Here is a 23,859-nt window from a genome sequence, read left to right as displayed (position 1 = left end):
AAGTTCTCAAACAGATTGTGGGAACTAACTAATGAGTAATTAGATGCCTTCAGTAAAGTCACTAGAATGGAATCCCAGCGTGGACCTTTTGGAAAAGCCAGAGTTCTTTGATAATGCAAACACATTCTTCGGATTCCAAGTTCCAGCTGGGTTTCTGGGTGGCGGAGGGAGGAGCTGGCTTTGGAGAGGGACGGAGGAGCTGACCCTGTGAGCTGTTAACCACTCAGGACTCTCTGGGTAGGCTCGCTGCAAACATTAAGATTATTCTGGGCTTTGTTACGTCTTCTTCAAGAATGAAAAGAAAAATTTAATATAAAGACCGTACTATTCTATACTCACATGTTATTACCCACCTGCTGCACTGAAAAGCTTTACAATTATTATTAATGTATTTGCGGCGATTATCAAAGAAATAGGCATTCCTTACATTTAGAAAATTGCAACCCATAAGAGGCATCCCATTTATCATGCATTTAGCTTCTGAGACATAATGAATCGTTCTTCTGATAATTATCAAAGCTGACTGTTTATGGAAGAAACACCCTCTCCATAAATCTTGAAAAATTGCATATCCTTATAAGTGAACCACATCCCAAACTTTGGAAATCATTGCAAACATTTATTGACTATTTAGAGCTGACAAATGGTAAACAGAAATGTCATTTTGTCATTAGTACTGAAAAAGCACGTTCTCCTCCCCCCCCACAACCCAAGTCTGCCGTTCCCTTTGATGAATTGGTCGATTATTTCAAATAATATCGTTGCACAAATAGGCATTAACATGAGTGATGGCAGCATGTCACTTCTTCCGAGTTGCCTTCAGAGGGTCTGCATGTGACAGCTCGCACAGAGGCTTCAGGCCTGTATTTCTGCAATGAGAAGAGGCTTCTCGCAGTGGATCCTTTCATCACCGCTGGCTCACCTACCTGAAAGACGTCCTCGAGTCAAGATGGGCAGACTTCCTCATGCACAACTAACCTGTATTTTCACGGGAACTGAAAGATGATTAATCGGTTGAAAACAGTTAGTTTGTTTAGTGTGTCAAACCCAAGACTGAGCCTCAAGGTTTAAATGTTACAGGGGAGGGTGCTTTTTGACATTTAAAAGGAAAACAGGAAAAGTAAGAAGAGAGGGAGAAAAAGTCAGATATTTTCAGTGAAGAGACTCAAAGGTGGAGAATTTTGAGAGATTCCAGACAACCCACCGTTTTACATACTAGCAAAGCCAAGCCCAGAGGTGCCACAATTTGGCAAGTTTAAAGAGTGAAAAAAGGCATCTAAGAGAGTTCTGGTGCTGCTGGGTGGTGCTGGGGATGCTCTGCTGGGAGAGGTGGTCACCCCCAGCCCCACTGCATCATCACAGGGGGGCTCGATTTTGTTAAAATAGGACCATGCTGAAGGATTTTGATAGAAAATAAGACTACTCCCCTATCCTGGGAAGATAGAGATTGGAGTATTGTCTGGAGGGATGTGGCCTCCCGGGGCGGGGGTGGGTATCAGCACTCACCCCTGCGGACCTCAGCCCTGAGCTTGCTCCCAAAGGAAAGCTGTCAGGGCAGGAGCGGCCCACCCCTGAGGCCACACACGTCCCTAGGACCCCGGCCTGCCCTTGCTAGCTGCGGCTGCGGCTGCGCAGTGCTAGAGCTTGCTACAGGTTGCTCAGTGGGTTATATGCTCTTCCACATAGGAGTTCTTGGTTATGCCTCTCGAGGTATGCTACCAGAGCTTAAAAGTAAAAATGCCTTAAAATTGACCTTACCTTGTAGTAATTGGGCGGTGACAGAGACTTATTACTTTCATCACTTTTTAAAACTTTATATAAATATTGAAAAAGTTTGCATATTGGCCATGGTTTTTCCTTCCTTCCTTCCTTCCTTCCTTCCTTCCTTCCTTCCTTCCATCCTTCCTTCCATCCTTCCCTCTGGAATTTAGAGAATGTTAACTTTGACTATCTTTTTACTATCACAAGATCTATTATATTTCTACAGATGTCAAAACTCCTTTTAAACTACTATCCATGGCATGGCACTTTAAAAGACATTATTTTAAATTTCTTACTGTGGAAATTTCAAACCTATAGGAAGTATTGAGAGAGGATAACATAGTAAGTTCATGTGCTGACCACCTAGCTTCAAAAGTTAGCTCTCTGTGTCTCTTGTAAATAAATAAATAAATAAAATCTTTTTAAAAAAGGATCAAAATGGCTTCAGTGAAGTTCAATTTGAAAGTAACCTGCCCTCCTCCCTTCTCAGGACCCAGATACCACCTAGGAAACCTGAGGAAGCAGGCTGGCAGCACAGACACAATTCCTGTCCAAACCAGCTAGATCCTGTATTTCCCTGTAAATCCCCGCAGCCCCTTCCTGTGGGTGGGCCTGCAGGTGTTGGAAGGCCACAGCCTGCCCTGTAAAGCAATAAAGCCAATTGTTCCTCTTTATCTCAACCCTGTCCTCCTGGTACATTTTGGGTCTGAAGCATGGAGGTAGGTCAGTTTTCCACAACAACATCATTTCTTCCATGAATATTTTAATGCATTTCTGCAAGGTAAGGATTCTTTGGAAATGTGATCTCAACACCATTATCACACTAAAAAATTATCAATAATTCCTTACTATTTCTAAATATCCACTCAGTGTCACATTTTCCTGATCTTCTCTTCCTTTCTTATGGTTTGCTTGATTCAGGAATTTGGTAAAGGTCCAAACACAGCAATTGCTTGACTTGTCTCTCAAATCGCTTTTAATAAATAACAATGTGGCTTCTGCTGTCTTCCTTGTAGTTTATTATTTTTTTAAGATCTTATTTTTTAAGGAATCTCTACCCCCGATGTGGGGCTCGAACTTGTAACTCCGAGATCAAAGGTCACACGCGCTTCTGACTAAACCCACTGTAAATCCCATTGCAGTTTATTAGTTGAAGGAACCTGGTTGTTTGTCCACATTTTGCCATGTCTCTGTGTAATTCCTTTGTGTCCTGTATTTTCTGCAAATTGGTACTTAGACCTAGAGATTCAATGAGATTTGAGTTATGATTTTACTTTATTTTACTTTTTATGCAAGAATTCCTTATAGGCAGTATAAGGGTTTCGATCAGGAAGTGTGTGATGTCTGGCCATCCCTCCTTTTGTAAAGATAGCTTTCATTAATAATCTGCCTAGAGTAGATTAAAAATAATTTAGGAGTTGTAAAATGGTGATATATTAATGTGATCATTCCTTTTTAATTTACTGTCTAAAATGCGTCTATAAAGAATATCTTTCCCTCACATACTATCCAATTACCCTGAGGTAAATTCTACTAGAAAATCTACAGAAACCATTATATATGCTTGGTTATGTCTTCTTATTTACTAGTTTTCAAAACAATGCGTTGTTTCCTAGTACACTCTAAATACGACGTATGAAATTAGTGTATTATTATAAACACATAAATTAACATCTTTGAGGTACATCCACTTATTTATCTTAAATTTATCCATTGTTGGCTAGTGAAAGTCTCTTGAAAGTGGCTCCTGAATTCTTTGGTCATAAGTCCAGGAATCTTTGGTAGCTTCTTGCTTTCTGAAATGACTAGATATTACAGACTTATCTTGAACGTTTTCTTCCTCAAGCTGGAAGCAGTCACTTCACCAAGGAGTCATGATTCCTTTTAGTGGGAAACAGTATTAGAGACCACTGTTTTGGTGGTAGGAGTGCTAATCGTTCCTGGATTAGTCACTGTTTCTAGACATTTTCAGAGGACAGAGCTACACACACACACACACACACACACGCACACACACACACACATATCCACAAAGATGAGATACAATGTGAGTTCATATTGATTGATAATTGCAAATTAAATTCAGGACTACAGAGTCTTATTCACTTCAACCACTTTACATGTGTATCCTTTTCCATGTTGTAAATTCCCATTTTCAATGACAACATGATTGCTCATTTGATTTATCTCACACCAATTACTCATTTTACACATGGTGTGATAGTGTCTCAGGATGACTACCTCAGTATTATCACCAACAGTACGATTATTGAAAAGAGGATAATATTGTTCTCCAGTTCCGTTTTAGCATCCAAACCACTATGGAAGTTCAGTTCATTAATATTCCCTAAAGTTACTTGCAAGTTTTCCCCTCTATATGGATATGCCACTAACCTGTTAAAAGTTAGGTTCATTGCTTTGATTTGGCTTTTGCTTTTTAAAAAATTGCCAACTTATATTAATTTTATTTAAGATTACATCAGGTATTTCCGTGGGCTTTTTGTCAAATGTACAAATGGAAACACTAGCTTCAGACAGGGAAGACTGGCTTTCATTGAGGTCATCTCTCCTTCATATTCCCTCCACCCCTCGACACACACTATTTTTGAAGGTCATTGTGTGGAAAACACTCCTGTGTTTTCTTCTCGAGTGCTCATACCGACCACTTCTGTGAGCATATGTGAATCAGCTTTTCCCCATCAGTTCTCCAGCTCCACAGCAGGCATTGACAGGGCATTCTATCAGCTCTATCAGCTCAATTCTGATGCTACCAGGAGACAGACTCAGATCCCACAGGTAAGGGACTCAATCCTACAAGGTTCATTAACTCATTCATTTATCCAACCAGTGAGTTTTGAGTCCCTGTTACCGACCAGAGTTCTGGGCATTGTGGTAATTGGTAGAGAGACAGGAGTTAACAAAGTGGACACAGGTCCTACCCATGTAGCCCACAGAGAGCTTATGATCTGTGTGGGGAGAGAGTCATTAAAGAGAAAATACACAATAATTTTTTTACAATTGTGATAAGTATTGCTGACCTTGAATCTTCTAGTGCTCTGTACTCAGAAACCTATATTAGCAGATGAGTCCAGCACTACTCTAAGTACTTACAAGCATTAACTGTAAGCAGTATTGTCTGAATTAAATTATAGATAACCAAACAAGCAGTAAGGAAGATTAATACATCTTTTCAAGTCATGCTCCCATTTCCCTCTTCTTTGTTAGTCTCTTAGATGTACCAACTCATTTCTTTCTTCCATTTATGCCCCAATCCTCTGAAAACTCATTTCTGCTTCCTCTAATATTACTGAACATACTTCTTCTAAGAGCCCTCATGGGACTTCTGACTCAGGCCAAAATGTAGTGGTTGGTACTAGACTAGCCCTCAAGCCACAAACAGCTAGAAAAGTGGTATAAAATATGTGTTTTGCAGATATCAGACAAAAGAAAGTATGGGAACATAATCCATGACAGGAAAGACACGAATGAGGTGGTCCCTTGATGTCTTGGCTTTCTGCCTGAATGATTCTTCTACATTATGGCCGGGAAGAGGGGAGCCCAAGCAGAGCACAGGGCCTCACGGAGGTGAGGTGATAGAGATCAGAAATCAGGGACGCTGAGACTGCTGGTTCAAAGGTAACTTCACAGAGAATGCATACCTGGAATTTGTGGGGCAAACACAAATTCCCTGACAACCAGGGACCACTCAGAGAATGAACTCCAGTCTACTGTGAGTTTCCCTTGGGTCTCTGTTAGAACATTCTTCTGAACTAATGGTAGAGTACAGAACAACTAATATGGAAAGATAACTATCAGGGGACTCTGAGCTAAAAAAAACTACTGAGGTTCACATATTGCTGGGAGATATTTCCCTTCCATCTAACTTGAGTGGAAAGACCTCGTTGAACACCAGGACATGCAGCAGAGCCTCTAGAAAGGTCATACCACAGGAGTAAGGCTAAACTAGCCTTCCCATAAATCCATTCTAACAAAGCATAAAAACAACCCATCAAAGACTCATAAGGGTCAAGCTGATGCTCAAAGAAATTAACGGCCTTCCAAAACAAAGCCCACTGCTCTGGAGGGAAGGCAGGTATTCAGACACTGAACAATATGCATGATGTCAAAGCAGGACATGTGGCCCATAACCAGAAGAAAAGTCAGTTAATAGAAACAGAGCTAGCTGTGTCTTCCTAATTATCAAACCTAATTTTTTTTAAAGATTTTCTTTCTTTGTTCATGAGAGACACAGAGACACAGAGACACAGGCAGAGGGAGAAACAGGTTCCCTGCGGGGAACCAGATGCAAGACAGGAATCCCAGGACCCCGAGATCACAACCTGAGTCAAAGGCAGATGCTCAACCACTGAGTGACCCAGGTGCCCCTCAAACCTAAAGATTTCAGTTTAGTTGTGATCTTCCTACTTGCCCTTGTGTTGCATGATGCCTGTGACCATTTCTCCCACCAGATCAGTATCTTCTATTCATGAGATATGCCGGTTAGCACCACTTCCAGCATCCCTACTTGGCTCTTCACCTGTTCTTGGGCAGGCCTTCTTCCTAAGTATTAGTCTTCCTCATGGCTTTATTTCTTTTGCCTCTTTCTGACTGTCACAATGAGTTTTCTTGGATAGTTTCATTTACTCCTTTATCTTCAACTAAAAATTTATTCAGAATAAATTTCAGAAGCTTCTGTTTATATTATAATAAAATGTTATAGTAATTATTATAATGTCCGTCTGCATTAGACTTCATCGAACGTTACGCTCTTGTCCTGTGTGGTCACATAACTCCAGCGTGATGAAAGGTTTGGGCACTCCTTAATATAGAAGGAAACGAAAGCTCAGTGAGATTAAGGTACTTGCTCAAGGTCACCTGTCTGGGAAGTGGTTTGGCGCAATCTAGAATCTAGGATTTCTGCTCTTTGTACCATGCTCTTTACAAATCCGAGTTTCCTAGAGTATAAGTTTCGGATCCCACAAAGGCTAAATACATAGTAGATTATCTCATATTCAGTAGTCATGACACCTGCTGCTGAGAAATTAGCTGAAGATTTCATTTCATTTTGAAAAAGAAAAGTCTCCTTTTTGGGCAGCGATGTGTACAGAGTTCCTTTGAATAATGTCTTTAAATGGACTGAGGCAAAGCCTCTCAGGTGATTCATGAATCACATTGACATTCCAAAGAGTCGGATTGCACAATGCACTTTTGACTTTCTCCCTCTGAGCAATTTCAACTATTTGTGCTCACATGTCCTGTCATGGAATTATGTGCCAATGCAGTTGTCGGTTTCATTAGAGACTAGGATTCTTATCTGTGTAGAAACAGGCAGGAAAGTCCAGGGTAACTCCAATATCAGGCCTTGCTTGAGTTGCTTACATTTTTATTTAAATCAGTATTCACTTTCTTTATAGGGAGTCCAGTGACTTACATAACAAGCATCTGTCTATGGTGATGACAGCTTCCTTATGCAGTTCATGCCCTATCATGGCAGTCAGGAATGCTACACGCATTTTCCTCCCTTAACCCAGGCATCTCTAATATGCTCTTTGATGTAATCCCATAGTGTCTGGTTTGATAGCTGACCTGGGAAGTCAAGTGGTTGGACTCATTTTGACTTTTCTGTTTGCTTTAGCACATTCATGTCTGGGTCAGACTCAGAGGTCTTCAGAAAAGAACTGTCCCTTTCCTCATGTTACACACACACACACACACACACATGCATGTGCACACACGCACACACCACCACCAAGAACAACAAACACTGAAACACAAGCACACAAATAAACAAAAAAAACTCTGACAAAACTAAATTTTCACTGAAATCCTTTTCAATTGTACAATTCAAAATGTAAAAGTATTAAAGCAACACTTATTCTAAAGTAACCTAAGAGCAGTATTGTAAATTAGTGCCTCTGTCACAGGTCTGACTCCAACACATATCTTTTATGTCCCTCTGTGCTGCACACCTGATTGTACAGCTAAACTCTGTTAAACAGTTAAACTTGTGTTGTTTTCAAAGGAGAAACAAATTTCATATTTATAGGAATTAGCATTTTTAAATGCTATACAGTTTACACACTAGTGCCCTGTGCATATAGTGTTTATTTTTATGGGGGATGAAATAGTATTTTGTAACTCTCTGTTTTTCTTTCAAGATGAAAGATGCATGCTTGCTGCTGGAAAGTGAAAGTGAGGATGAAGTGAGTAAGGGTGGGAGACAGAGTTGAGAGTGTCATCTCTGAATCCCTTCGGCCCAGTGTGCCTGTGTTGCACAAACACCTCACTGCAGCGGAAGTGTGGGTCTCTACTGGTTTTCGAGTTCTGTGTTATATTTGTCTCACACTTCATCATACCAGGGCAATGCTTACTGCTACACAATTTTTAGTGTTTCTATTTTCCTAATGTGTAACCACATACCACATCAGTAGAATGTGCTTGGTGACAGGCTATATTTCCTCTTGCAAATAACCTAAACAAATACAGTTCTATATGTTTCTTGCCACCTTGAAGTAATTAGTTTTAAAATGGAATCATATTGCTGGCTGTGGCGATTAAATTGGCATGAAAGCAAGATAGGGTTTTGTTGACTTGTGTTTCTAGAAAATATACAGTGTTGATTTCACTGGAAAATATTTACATCAGTGGTTTAATAAAAGAGTACTGTGAGACTGTTTGCCAGGATACACAAAATCTGAAATTGAAACTGGTGATCAAAATACACTATGCGAGCCCCCAAATCTAAAATCTAAAATTGGGATTTTGCAAGACCTTCAGCAGCACCAGCATGCATGGAAACTTGATTCTGTCACACATTAAGGGCCATACCGTTGGTACCAGTGAGTAGAGCTGCCCTAGGAACTCTGCAGGGGTTTCTTATTATCCCACCTGATAAGCAAGGAAACTGAGGTTCATATCATGTCAGTAATTTATCCAAAGTCAGAAAGATAGATAGCCGGAGAGATGAGATTTGAACAAAACCTTTAAAACCCATTCTATATTTTGATAATCTGCCTTTTATTAGGTTATTCTATATTTAAAAAAAAAAAGACGGTTTCCCATGTTCGTTAGTGACAAGAATGCTTATTCTCAGTCCCATAAATATTTAAATCAGATTTGTACTAAGTCAGTTTCTTTAGAATTCGCAAGTTATGTTAAGATGATGTTCCGTTCAAAGGCAGATAAAAAGGGAGCAGAACCAGGAGTCAGAAAATTGGGTATAGAGCTGTAGTGGCCATCGCTGCCTATGTGCTAGGTTTCTATAAGCCTCTTGGATTTTTTTGTGACATAATTTCCTTCATCTGTGCAATAAAGGACTTAGCTAATAATCTTTATACTCTTTAATAATCTTTATGCTCTCTTATTGCTCAGTTTCTGTCCTTCAATCTCTATGGCTTGTCTACTTCATAATCAGCAAGATTAAATAGAAACAGGTTTTGATTAAATGATATAGTATGGCCTGTGGAGATTGGCCCCTGGCAAACATGAGGACTGGCCTTCAACAGAGTCCCCAGAGAGACTGCCACGTGTCTAGGAGCACCCCTTCAGATGGCCCCGGGTCACATGGGTGTCGCCCTGTCACCTCTAAAGCTTCACCAACATGGATTATATAAGTTCTCTCTGATTTGAGGAAGAACTTGTATAATGGAAAGTTAGTTTTAGCGTGTCAGATTAGAATAGATTATTTGGCTGAAAATTCTCAATGCTGAAAAATAATTGCATTCAAATCAGGCATTTACCTAAGCTGTTTTCTTCTATGCTGATTTGGTATCAATGAAAGGAGTGCTGGCCCCTCTTTCCAGTACCCATTTTATTTGCTTTCAATATAGTGATGTCTAAGAAATATGTAGAATTTAAAGTAAATATGATTCAAAATGTTTAAGCATTTTACTCTTCTCTTTAAAAACTATGTAATCCTAGAGTTTATTGTTCAATTTCAAAATCTGTTTTGTGTAATTTATTTGATATATATATATATTGATAAATAAGTAAATTTATTATGAAAGCAGGAATCTTACTTCAATAGGGGTTTTGTAATCTTCTCACCTAGACTGCAAACGCTGTACAGGCACACCTTAGAGACATTGTGGGTTTCCTTCCAGACCACTGCAGTAAAGTGAATATCACAATAAAGCAAGTCAAATTATTTTTTTGGGTTCCCAGGGCATATAAAAGTTACATTTACACTATACTGTAGTTTATTAAGTGTGCAATAGCATTATGTCAACAAAGGCAATGTACCTACCTTAACTGAAAAATACTTTATTGCTAAAAAATACTAACCATCGCTCGAGCTTTCAGAGAGTCATAATCACAGATCAAAGATCACTACAACAAATACAAGGATGAAAAATTTTGAAATATTGTGGGAATTACTTAAGTGTGACAGAGACACAAAATGAGCAAAAATGTTAGGAAAAATAGGATCGGTAAACTTGTTTGACTCAAGGTTGCCACAAACCTTCCATTTGTAAAAACAAAACAAAACAAAACAAACAACAACAAAAAAAAAACACAGTATCTGTGAAGTACGATAAAGCAAAAGCAAAGTGCAATAAAATAAGGTATGCCTGCATTAAATTTGGGTCCCCAAACTTTGGTTAAGATAGACGGAGCTAGACTATTCTGTGGTGACAGACCCCCCAAAGCTCAGTTGGTGTGACACAAAGTTCTTTGTCTCACTTATGTCTAAGCCTCACGTGGGTCCAGCAGTTGTCTTCCAAGTCTGTATGAGGGACCCAGCATCCTGCCATTTTAAACATGTGGTAAAAGAGAGCACAAGTAGCACGTACAGAGGTTTCTGTGGTCAGAAATGGGCTTTGGTGAAAACACAGCATTATGTCCGCCACAATTCCTCATCTGAATTTAGCGTGATACTTTCTTCTCTTGAGGAAAGAGGCAAATACATCTTCTTCACCACACACCTCAAAACTAAAGCAAAACAGAAGAAACTAAGAGGATGGCAAGAATGCTCCAAAAAATATTTGCTCAATCACAATGAACATTGTTCTTTTTTTTTTTTTTTTGAACATTGTTCTTAAATATATACTGTTTGTGAACTTGAATAAGCAGATCCAGCTCCTAGAGTTCCACAGAGGACACTGACATTGATCCTTCTTCGGGTTACCACTTTTTAAAAAAAGGTTGTGCTTCAGACTAGGGAAGACTTTATAAGGTACATGACTTAGTTTCTTCAAAATAGAGTTTATAAAGAAAACCTAACAGATGGAAGGGAACTGAAATGTCATAAAATACTTATGACACATATCAATTGCAGCTGTGAACCTTATTTGGATTCTGATTCAAAAAACCATTAAAAAATGGGACATTTACGAGAAAATTAGAAGTTTGTATACTAACTAGATATTTGATCACATTAGAAATTATTAATTTTTAGGTATAAGAATAAAATCGCGGGCAGCCCGGGTGGCTCAGTGGTTTAGCGCCGCCTTCAGACCAGGGTGTGATCCTGGGGACCCAGGATCGAGTCCCACGTCAGGCTCCCTGCATGGAGCCTGCTTCTCTCTTTGCCTGTGTCTCTGCCTCTCTCTCTCTCTCTCTCTCTCTGTGTGTGTGTGTGTGTGTGTCTTTCATGAATAAATAAATAAAATCTTTAAAAAAAAAGAATAAAATCGCAATTGTGTCATTAAAATAAGCTTTCATATATTGTAGTGATACATACTAAAATATTTAAAACTTAAATAAGGTGATATCTAGGGCTTTTTTCAAATAATAAGGGAAGGGGGTGAGTGGGTTAGGAATAAAAGCAAACTAACCTTGGGTTAGTGATTTTTGAAGCTAAGGTCTGGGTACATTATGAAGATTTGTTTTATCATTCTATTTTGTTCATGTATATTATTTCCCACAATAAAAATTTTAAAACAACCCCCCATTACAGAATATTTTATTTAAGGGATTAATTTTTTTACTCTTGATTCACCTCTTTTTTTTTTTTTTTAAATATTTGGATTTCTCTTCCTGTTTACTTTTTGGGGAAAAAAAAAGTTCACTCATTTCACATTGATTATGGTTCTATGAGAGTCATCTTGAATAATCTGGGTAGAGAATGAAGATGCAGGTGCATGCAGCAGAATGTCCCCGGGATGGAGTGGATGCTGTCCTGGGTGCCTTGGGGCATGAAAGTGGTGTGTGCATCGATGGCTCTGATATGATATATTCATACAAGTGGCTGGTGAGATTATCTTTCATCACTTCCTGAGCATCTCCCTTGAATTTTCACGATTTCTTGAAAAAGATGAAGTCCCTTAAGAAGAAAGGATCATTTTCTGGAAAGAGGACTAAATTTTTTACCTTAGCAAATTTGACAGAACCTCTGCATCAAAAAATAAACAAATGAAAAAAAAAACCCCTTTTATTCCTAACCTAACAAATTGTGCTAGTTCAGTCATCATGAGAAATATTCTTCTCCAGGTATTTTGGGTCTTGCTTCTAGTCCCAAAGCTCTTGAGATTTAGCTACTATTACTTGGAACATTCTCAGTGCAGAATCCAGGGATCTCTAGAGTAAGCTCTGTGGTTACAGTTAAAGCCAACTATCGACTTTCTACAGAAACGACATCGCTTGCTTGGTTTCTCTTCCTGCTTTTCTTTCTTTCTTTCTTTCTTTCTTTAGGGAGGGAGGAGAGGGAGGAGGGAGGGAGGAGGGAGGGGGAGAGGAGAGGGAGTGAGGAGGGGGGGGGGGGAGGGAGGAGGAGAGTGATGAGGAGGGGGGGGAGGAGTGAGGGGGGAGGGGTAGGGATGCGTGAGGTAGGGGGAGGGGGAGGGATGTATTCTTTTTGTCTTGTTCTTTCTTTCTTGCTTTCTTTCTTTCTTTCTTTCTTTCTTTCTTTCTTTTTCTTCTTTCTTTCTTTCTTCCTTCCTTCCTTCCTTCCTTCCTTCCTTCCTTCCTTCCTTCCTTCCTTCCTTCTTTCTTTCTTTTCTTTTCCTTTTTCCTTCCTTCTTTTTCTTCCTTTCTTTCCTCTTTTGTCATCAGCATGCTTTATCAAAGGGATAAAGCTTTATTTGTAGTACTTCGAGTGAATGAGGAAAAATATTTATAAAGCTACAGTTCATAGTTTAAATCAGACCAAATGCCACGATCTTCCTTTCCAAGCTGAGGAAGTGGATTCCTCTTAAATCAGGCTCCTGAGAGAGAGCACCTAACCATTGTATCATATTTCAGGCCCTTTAACTGAACTGCAAATTATACTTTTAATATGATGAAAACTGTTTTGATGACACTTCTGTATAGAGAATGTCTTTCAGTATTCTTCATTCCTCTCCAATTGGTTTTCCATGATATCTTCCATGTAATTTAAAAAAAGAAAACAAACTTGTTAGAGAAAGAAAAGCCCCCATGATCCTGTCATTCTGAACATCCTGGCTTTCCTTGTCACACCCTTACATTTAAATGACCTCTATGTGGTACACCTATTCGATGTTGTATAATGAGCTCATAAAATGCCTTTGTGAACTATTAAGGTTGGAGTATCACTTGGAAAATGTCAGCATTAATTCAAGGAACTTAGAAGAAACCAATTAGCTTCCTCAAATCAACAATTCAGACTTGCAGGTGGTGTTCAGGGGATTCTTGATAATGAACGCTTAGCAATATTGATCTAGAAAACTCCCTACATTACTTTAAATAAATCCCATTGGCTCTGTAGATAGGGAAGTCAAACTAAATTTGGCATTTGCTCAAATGACAATAGGAAAGAAGGTTGCTCTATAAACCAAACTAGACTTCAGAACCTTTAGCCAATCAGTCAGACAGAAATTATCTACTGAGCTTTCATCTTCTAAATAAAGACTGGAAATAAAAACAAGGAGTTCTGGCCCCACAGGACTATAAACATCACTATGTAGCACATAAAAAGTTGCAAAATCATTGCACTGTGCTTGGCTCCTTGCATGCTCAGGGAGCATTAGGGTTTTCCTTTGGAAGACTTGAGAAGAATCCATGATGAGAAAAGGAGTAGGGTATAAGACACATGGTGGGCAGTAATGAGATAGACATTTTGATTGATGAGAGCATTTTTTTACGACTTTGCAAGTTAAACCAAGGTGAATGTGTGATTAAGATTATCTTTATCACCTTTTTTTTAAAAGGATTTATTTATTTATTTATTTATTTATTTATTTATTTATTTATTTATTTATAGAGAAAGAAAGCATGAGCAGAGGGAGAGGGGAAGAGAATCTCAGACTCTGCATTGAGCATGGAGCCCAATGTGAGGTTTGATCTTACAACCCTGAGATCATGACCTGAACTGAAACCAAGTTGGACACTTAACCGACTGAGCCACTCTCGTGCCCCATTTTCTTTTTTCTTCTATATGACAAAGGGGTGAGTTTCTCCTGAAGGACATCTCCATCATTAAAGGTGGAGGATTGGAGGTCTTGAGAAAAGGAAAGATTTCTGTCTATCCTTATGGGGTCCCCCCCGGCTGGTTCAGTAGGTCCTGTCATCCTCACTTCATTTCCTTTCCTGTTTGCTCTGCTGACTTCAAGCTATAGCACCAGAACTCAGGGAAACAGCTTCCCATCGAGTGGTTCCCCAGCTCCTAGAGTTGCCTGAAGTTAAATATCTAAAACAAATCCTTTGTTACATATAATGGTTGATCACATCCTAGTGACTGCTTCCTTGACCAAAGGTAGACACATTGAATTCATCAGTCTGTTCACAACCTTGCATTTGTCCTCCACCTGGCATTGTCTCATGACCTTGGAGACTAAGCTTTGATTTGTTTTCCCAATCAGTTAGTTAAAAGAATTAACTGAGCAACTGTCATGTGACAGTCGCTCTGCTAGGTAGAGACACAAGCTTGAATCTTTAAGGAGCTACAGTGAGAGAGACAGATATGAAGAGGAATATTTGCTGTGAAACCACTAAAGATGGAGCGTGTGAGTCTTCATTTAAAAGAATCTCTTCCAAAGCCCCATAATTAACATTTCTTTAAAATTTTAAAAATTTCCTTTTTGAAACAGTTTTCCTTGGGTATAACTGACACGTACTAAACTGCATCTATTCATTATATAATCTGATAAGTTCTGATGTGTGTAGATGCCTGTGAAATGATTAAAACCATCATAATAATGAGCACATCCATCAACGCTCAATGTATCCTCATGTTCCATTGTATGACTTTGTCACTATATATTAGTCTGGACTTTCTGAAAACGTATATAAAAAGGATCATACATTTTGTACTATTTTTGTCCATCTTCCTTCCCAGCATAATTACTTTGAGAGTCACCCATGTGGTAGTGTGTGCCTGGTTCACCCTTTCTGGTTGCTGGGCAGTATGTCTTTGTACTGATGCACTGCTGTTTATCTCTTCTCCTGCCGATGGACATTTGGATGGTTTCCAGTTTTGGTCTATTACAAATAAAGCTTCCATGAATATTCATCTGTAAGTCTCTGTATGGACATCCATTTTCATTTCTCTTCGGTAAATATAGAGAAGTGGAATGGTTGGATCCTATAAGAAATCTACATTTTTCAGAAACTTCCAAATTGTTTTCCAAACTGGTTATATTGTTTTATATCACCAACAGCAGTGTATGAAAGTTCAAGTCCCTTCACATCCTCACCAACACTTCATAGTATCAATCTTCATCATTTTAGCTATTGAAATTGGTATGTAGTGGCATCATAATGTGGTTTTACTTTTCCAAATGGCTAATGATGTGAGCATCTTTTCATGTGTTTATTGGTCATTCATATGCTTTCTTTGGTATGGTGTCTGTTTAAATAGTTTTGCATTTTTTTTTTTTTTGTATTGAGTTTTTTCGTTTCTGATTACTGAGCATAAAATTTCTTAGATATTCGGGACACTTATCCTTTATCAATATGTGATTTGTAACTCTTACATATTTATAATCTCTATTGTAATGTGCATAAACGTTTAGAAATATCATATATTATTTTTTAAAGATTTCATTTTTAATAATTTCTATACCCAACATGGGGCTTGAATTTACAATCCCGAGATCAAGAGTCAAATGTCCTACTGACTGAGACAACTGGGCACTCCAAGAATTACTTATATTCTTAATGAATTGAGTCTTTCATGAAATGACTTTATCTTTGGTAATCTTTGCTCTGAAATCTATTTTGTGTGATATTAACGCAGTTACTCTAGTTTTATGTCTATCAGTTTTAGCATAATGTACTTCCATAGTTTTACTTTTAACTTCTTTGTGTATCTTTTTCTTTTTTTTTTTTTTTTAAGTAGGCTCCATACCCAGCACAGAGACCAACATGAGGCCTGAACTCACAACCCTGAGATCAATACCTGAACTGAAATCAAGAGTTGGGTGCTCAATTGATTTGCACCAGCCAGACACCCCTGTGTGTCTATTTTTAAAGTACATTTTTAAAATGCAGTATAGGGTTGGTTCTCAGGTTTTCTTGTCTACTGTGACAACCTCTATCTTTTAATTGAGGTGTTTAGAGCATTTACATGTAGTATGATTATTGGCATGGTAAGGTTTAAGCTAACCATCCCTTGATTTGTTTTGTTTGTCTCATCTATTCTTTTTTCCCCGCATTACTCCTTTTCCCCTGCCTTCTTGTGAATTGAGTATTTTTTATAATTCTACTTCATCTCTTATATTGGCTTACAGGATATAACATTTATATCTAATTTGTTATTTCAGTGGTTTCTTTAGGGTGTACAGCATACATTTGAAACTTAGAGCAAAATGTCCATGGTGTTATGTCACCTCACAATACTACAGGATCTCACAATGTTGCACTTCCAAATAAACAGTCACGTATGGGTCGGCATCTTTGTCAGGTAAAAAGGAAGGATAGAGGAGACTGTTAACTTTAAATTGATATGAATTAATTCAAGTAATTAATCATTATTTTATTATTATACATTATACACAGCATGTTAATTATACTAGTCAAACTATTAGTATCTCACTGTAGTATATGTTATTACTTATTATGTATGTAATTCATTCATTTAATTCAAATTCTTGAAATTAGAAAGTTCTTTTTAAAAATATTTTATGTATTTATTGGGGGGAGAGAGAGAGAGAGAGAGAGAGAGAGAATGGGAGCAGGGGCAGATGGAGAGGGAAAGAATCCCAAGCAGACTCTGTGCTGAGTGTGGAGCCCAGTGTGGGGCTCAATGTGGAGCTTGGTTCTATGACCCTGAGATCATGACTTGAGCTGAAACCAGGAGGTGGATGTTGAACCAACTGAGCTATACAGATGCCTCAGAAGGTTCATTTTGAATTAATGTTATGTAGCAGGTGATGACACTTAACTCTTATCTCATGCAGTATGAAGAAGAAGGAAAAGGAGGGGAGTAGGAGGAAAATGATGCAGAAGGACAAGGAAGAGAGGAGATAAAACTGCTGCCTAATCTAGAGCACACTTATGAACCTCCTTCTTAAATATAGGAGTTGTTTTCTGTAAGAACTAGCTTTTCCACAAGTCTTCTCCGAGTTGTGAAAAGACACAGTTTGTTTCCCTTAGCCTCAACTACCTGCTGGCTTATCCTCACATTCCACCTGGGTTGCCGTCAGGAGCGTTATTTATTCTCCTCATCTTGCTCTGCCTCTCAAAGACTCTGCACATCTTCCCTGAGCTCAAAATCGGACCCTCTGAAACAAGTTTCCATTTACTGCCAACATTCTACTCCTTACGCGCTTGGCTGTAACTGTTCTGTCACCATAACGGATTTTTTCTTTCCCCTCGACAGATGAATTCTTTTTGTTTTCCTGATACTGGTTTATGTGATGCTTGCTATGTGTTCACTCCTTTTATAGAAGCAGGAACAGAAGGGAATGGGGACACAGTGGGAGGAAAGAGGCCCCCAAGAGCATATGATCACCTGTCCCTGCTCCACGCTGCCCCATCTTCATGCTCCCAGCTTCTGGTATCTAAGGTCCAAAGGAAAATGCACACACAGATGTCTCAGCTTTTCTCACCTCAGAAAAGCATCTCAGGAAGTCACAGCACAATAATAGGTCTTATTCCTTAACATTAATAAAGCCTACAGTGATGGATGCTGAATATAAAACAGGTTGGTGTAATATCTGCTTTTTGAAAAGCTGAAACTCAAAAGATAGGTTAGAGTAGGCAAATTCTACAGATGGACAAAGGATGGAAGAAAATAGGAGGGAAAGGGACAGACACCAGATGGTCAACTCTGCACTTCCTGTCTGCTTTTCCTCCAGGATCATTCTTCTGGGGAAGGACCCCAGGACTTTCTAGAAGAGATTTCTCTTTCTCTCTCCTTTGTTCCATTAGCTTGTTTGTATTTAATCAAGGTTTGCTGTAAACAGTAAAGCCAAGCTTCTCTTAATCATGCTTGCCATTAGGAGGTTTAAATACAAAACTCCTACTCAAAATTACAGCTACATTTTGATGAAAAACCTTCCCAACCCACCTCATTTTACATTTTTTCCCATTGGTTTTCTAAACTAGGACTGGAAAGTGCTAATAGAGTGTTTTGGAACTCAGAGTTATTTGTGGTTTTCTAAGTCGCTTAAAAAAAATTTGGTCCCACTTACTGCCTTATCACCACTAATCAGGGCTTACGTGTGACTGGAAAATTAGAACTTTCACACGTGGCAGGCAGGAGACAGAGAGGCATGGTCTCAGAAAGAAAACATCCAAACACTGATGTGATTACTAAGGACAGAATATTCCCTTGTACCCGTGTGGTTCTGGAAGTCATCCAAGTTATTCATAGCTATGGTGACAGGATTGTACATTATATTGTTTCCTCATCGACGAGAACGGAATGTCAGGCTGTGGGGATTGTGACATGGAAAGTATGTGGGCTGGCTCTGTTGTGTTTTATTTTCTCCTTTTGAGGCCTTTCTGTCCTTTGTGCTTTTACCACTGCTTGTGGGCAAACATCTTCGTGGATGATGAACAAGAAATGACATCATGGAAACAGTCTGGCGGTGACCCACAAGTGATTCAAAGTAAGGTGCATGCACTGGGCCCACCCTCCGATGTACACAGCAGGACAAGGGGCAACTGGGTTTCCCTCATGTGGTCTGATCCACTGTGGAGAACAAAGCTGCACCTCTGTATTCGGGGCCAATGGGTTGAGATGCTTGTCCTGTCCTACCTTGGCCTCAGACTCCCATCTGGTCAGAAGGAGTAGTTTCATTGCTATGAGGGAGCACAGAGAGACATGGTTGGTGCCATGGTGGGGCAGAATGAAGGAGTGAATGGGAATTACCAAAGGTCACAGCAAAACACAAAAACCCTGAGATGACATCAAATCATATGCTCCTCTGTTCTTGTTGATGCATGTCTTCGGTTGTTTATGCACAGGGACATTTTACGTCTGCTGTACAAGATTGAAGAATTTTTGTGGGTATTCTACAAGGCTCTTTACAGGGACCAATCTCATCAGTCTTCATTTATTCCTTGCTCTTTCCCAGTTTTGGTGGTGGCATTTGGTGAATTGGGGAGGCACCCTCCTCCATGTTTGATAATTAACTATCCTCTCCAATCAACCTGTTCTCATACAGCTGGATTTTGTTTTAAGAATTACTGCTACTCTTATTCTACTCAATGGTCCTGATCTTTATACACTCAAGACCTGGAGCTCCAACTTCTTGTATTTTTTCTTTTTTTTTTTTTTCTTGTATTTTTTTCTGTAAGCCCTGGGACCATAAGTGCTCAACAATATTGATTGGTTGTATCAATGAGCTCATCTATTCCCTTTGGAAATCTCACTTAGGAACTCATTCATTCTGGTTTTTTACCTCCTCAGGATAATCAGGGTGGAAAGATTACTATGGACAAAACAAACACATAATAAATGAAAAAAACGTTTTTTTTAAGGGCTGTCTGGTTCAGTGTCAGTTTTAATAATATTCCATTATATAACACATGCAATGGGACAGTGGCCTTGGGCCTCCTCAACTGCTTCAGGTTTGGGATCCTCCTACATTTTATGCACACTCACTCACAGAGGAATTCTTTAAATTTCCACTTTCAGTTCTTGCCACAATTTTAGGTTTCCAAGTACCCACCATCAGAAATGTGAAAGAAGTGTGCGCTTTGGAGTCTCCCCCTTTCTCCTAAGTCCCCCATTTGGTCAGGTTAGGTGTTCCTTCCCATTAAATCATCTTTTCAACCTTACTTGCCATTTTAAAAAGATATCATTTTGACTTTGATAAGCTTTGGCACCATGAATTCTTTGTGTTTCTTTGTCTTTTTCCTTGGGCTTGCCTGAAGCAAGGTCTAACACTGGCACACCAGCAGGGAGGGGCTTGATTTCCAATTCTAAATCATTTTTATTTTCATCACTCAGAAAGAAACTCCACGCCTGGGGGATAAGTGTTGGCGGCCACTTTGAAGACGGTGGGCTCCTGCTTCTAGCACAGTTAATCCTTGAAGACATTTTCCTGTTTTTTTTTTTTAACTTATATATATATATATATTCTTAAAATTAACTTTGTTGCCTTGAATGAGCTTTATTCTTCTGTTTGACTAGAGACATGCCTTCTCCTCCTTTGGGGTCTACCATTACTTTTATACTTCCTGCTTGGGAAAACAATCTCGAAGCTCTTCTCTTTTTTCCAAAAAAATGTCAATTATCTTATGGTAAGAATCACAGCATTTTAGAATAATCACCTAGACATCCTCTCCCTTCTCTGTCCCCAACACACACACACACACACACACACACACACACACATCCCACATTACGAAAAAAAAAAAAAAAAGGCAGCCAGGACAGAACCTAGATTTCTATAGCCCTGTCCAGGGCTCATTGTGAATGAGTGGATACTGGATTCCTATGCTCTGCACATCAGAGGGACTGGCCATTAGTTCTAGCTTTCCTGAGATAAAATAGAATAACAAATAGGAGACATATTTCTTCTTTTTCTTTCTTACCTCAGGGCTGTCTGAGATCATCTAAGTATTCCTTTGCTATTTAAAGATCCACGGCAAGTTACGTAACAAGGCAGTAACTCCAGATAACCAACGCTTGCAGTTTTCAAACTTCCTCCATATGTACCATTTCATTTAATACTGACTGTACGTGGTGGATATAAACATTACACATCGTTTACTGTTAAGCATATTAGGCTCATGACAGGCGAAAGAATTTTTCATGTTTAAACACTTATACATAGGAAGGCAATATATTCTGACACCAAATCCTATTTCAGCCATTTCCAAATTCTGCTGTCACTCAAGACTTTCTCCCATTTCCTGGCCCACCAAAAGTCTTATATCATGATTTAAGTATTAAAATGTTTTTATATTATTTTTCGGGATTTGAAAAGGAGCAGAAGGATGTTAGGAGGTACAGTCTGATACCGTGAAAACAGTTTCACCGGCGTCCATTCATTTATGCATCATTGCATTTATTCATCCATGAGTTGTGGGTTGCTTCATCTGCTGTGCCAAAGGCTGGAGTCTGAGGAATACCAAGGTCTTTTAAGTCCTCATGATTTAGTGGGAAGGTTGGAAATTATGATACCAACTGACAAGTGCTGTAGTGGAGGTGTATGTGGAGGACAGGAGGAGTCATTTAAAAGAATGCCTGCATCTGCTTTCTCTCCCACTCCTAAGGCTTTCTACTCTCCACAGGGCCTCTGAGTGATAGATTCTTCTTCTCATCCTATAGAAACATAGATGTATGTTCCAATCTAAATACTATTTTAGAAAATGCTTCCATCACTCCTCTAGTAAATTAGATTTTCCTTCAGATTTTTGTAATACTCTGTAGTTTGCCTTCACAGCACTTGATGACATGATTTTAAATAGTCAAACATGGAGTTATTTGTCTAACTGCTTTTCTCCCCCAAACTCTAACCTCCTAGGAGCAGGAATTGTGTCTGTTTGAACAGGATCACACATTCAAGGCCAAATATGGAGTGGAGAAGCTTTAGAAAAATGTTTAATTTTCAATAAATGTACTTGCTTCAGGTGTACCATACATCAAAATAAAGCATGTTTATGGAGAAAATTTCAGTGGGCTTCTCTATGAATTTGGTACCAAAATATAAGTTCCTTTTTTTTTTTTTGAAGATTTTATTTATTTATTCATGAGAGACACACAGAGAGAGGCAGAGACACAGGCAGAGGGAGAAGGAGGCTCCCCGCAGGGAGCCCAATGTGGGACTCGATCCCAAGATCCCGGGACCATGCCCCGAGCCAAAGGCAGATGCTCAACCACTGAGCCTCCCTGGTGTCCCTCAAAATATAAGTCCTGCTTCTCAGTCGAAAATGTTGGTAGGGCACATTATATATCCTGTGTCTTTCTCATGCTCAAGACTAATCCAAGACAAGAGTGTAATGACACTCCTTTTCATGGCTCCCTCTCCCTCACCTCACCTGCTGAAGAGGGGAACAAGGAACCCTGGCTCTTGCTCATCCCCACCACCCAAGCAGGTCCTAGTCAGGTTAGGCACAGCCCAGTGGTAGGGGATGGGGGCGCTGCTGCCACATGCCACCACCACTGCTGTCAGATGAATTACCCACTCCACAGTTTGAACATGTGACCTGTACTCTCATAAAGACAGCAAAGTGAAGAGGCTGCAAAAGGGGTCATAGATGGAGGTAAACTAGGAAACATAGGCTATGAGAAAGCAAGCAAGAAGTAAAATTTGGAAGAGTCTGCTTTTTGGAAAGGCAGTTTTAAATTTTGGAGCATTTCTCACATTGACTTATTTTCCAGTGGTGTGCTTCTCAGGATAAAAGATCCCATTATGTTTTCTTATTTGGAGATGATACTGAAAGCACAGACCACATGTCAATTGAATTCATTGAGAGCAAATTGGTTTTCGCTTCATTTCACCCGACATTAATGGGTTGGCATGAGCAATGGGAAGGCTTATTCTTGATTTAAGAGATGGAAATCCAAACCAATTCAGTGTTAAGTATAATGTAAAGCCTGTAAACAAATTGAAGATGGAAACTTTGAACCAGGAATAGCTATAAATGAAAATATCACTGTGACTTAAAGTATAAAGCAAACTCTAGGTGACCCTTGAACAACACAGGTTTGAATGGTGCAGGTCCCCTTGCCTGCAGATGTTTTTTCTTTGCTTGTTATAAGCAGAATCCACACCCAACATGGAGCCCAACTCGGTGCTTGAACTCAAGACCTTGAGATCAAGACCTGACCTGAGATCAAGAGTCAGACGTTTAATTGCCTGAGCCACCCAGGTGCCCCCAGGTGTTTTCTGATAAACAAAGTGCAGTATTATAAATGCATTTTCTCTTACCATGTTCTTAATAACATCTTCTCTACTTACTTTATTGTCAGAATACAGTATACAATACATGTAACATACAAAATATGTTACTTGACTCTTATCAGTAAGGTTTCTTGTCATTAGTAGGCTATCAGTAGGTTTTTGGGGGAGTCAAAATTATACATGGGTTTTCAGCTATCTATGTACAGGGGGTGAGCACCTCTCATTGTTCAAGCATCAGCTGTACTCTTTAAATATTGAAGTTGTGCTGAAAACCAAAGACTAGTGACATATTAAGAATCACTTGTGAGGGTGTCACAGCAGTTCAGAGCAGAGTGAAAGTACAAGCACAAGAGACAGAAGACAAGGACTGTTAGAAACGCAACAAACAAGCAATTTAGAACCTGTCTTCTCATCATTGACACTCTCTGAAGCCAGACTGAGCGAGCACATTCATAGAGAGTTTTGGTGGGGACTTTTACTTCCGAAGGCATCGAGTTAAAAATGGCAGGCTTCCCAGGACAGCAGAGGGAGGGAGTGATGGGGTTCCTCATCTGGGAAAATTATAATTCTCAGCACTTGGTTTTACCTGGAGGAAACCTTTGGTGACATCACTCTGCCAATGAGTATAGAAGATGGTTTGACATGCGTGAGTCATGATTTCCTTAGCTTCAGAATGATAAAGATGGAGATGGTCCCACAGAGGGAGCCAGCACGAACGAGTCCGGGGCATGTTGCTCAGTCTTTCTGGAGCACACAAATCACCTGCGGGTCTTGTTAAAATGCAGACTCTGATTCAGCAGGTCTGGGGGCAGGGCTCCCGATGATGTCATTGCTGCTGGTCCTTAGACAAACACTTTGAGAGGCCAAGAGCACCATCTGATGAAGTCTCCTATGGAGA

The 23,859-nt window shown here is 39.4% G+C and overlaps 2 long non-coding RNA genes across 4 annotated transcripts; one reads left to right on the top strand and one right to left on the bottom strand.

The window, feature by feature from the left end:
- Window positions 1–617: 617 nt before the first annotated feature.
- Window positions 618–18,455, bottom strand: LOC119865235. Of its 3 annotated transcripts, XR_005376594.1 has the most exons (5): window positions 18,322–18,442; window positions 17,612–17,660; window positions 9,780–9,867; window positions 1,759–1,920; window positions 618–869 (listed from the first exon to the last, which is right to left on the bottom strand). It is a non-coding gene; the product is annotated as an uncharacterized LOC119865235 (long non-coding RNA). The 3 variants fall into 3 exon arrangements; XR_005376593.1 differs by lacking the exon at window positions 1,759–1,920; XR_005376592.1 differs by lacking the exons at window positions 1,759–1,920; window positions 17,612–17,660 and having other exon boundaries at window positions 18,322–18,455.
- Window positions 18,456–18,522: 67 nt separating this feature from the next.
- Window positions 18,523–21,732, top strand: LOC111091770. Its single transcript, XR_005376591.1, has 2 exons — window positions 18,523–18,713; window positions 21,582–21,732. It is a non-coding gene; the product is annotated as an uncharacterized LOC111091770 (long non-coding RNA).
- The last annotated feature ends 2,127 nt before the right edge of the window (window positions 21,733–23,859 follow it).

This window comes from Canis lupus, chromosome 22, assembly GCF_011100685.1.
Source record: "Canis lupus familiaris isolate Mischka breed German Shepherd chromosome 22, alternate assembly UU_Cfam_GSD_1.0, whole genome shotgun sequence".
NCBI lineage: Eukaryota > Metazoa > Chordata > Mammalia > Carnivora > Canidae > Canis > Canis lupus.
The sequence above is the reverse complement of the archived record's forward strand: the minus strand, read 5'-3'. Positions and strand labels throughout refer to the sequence as shown.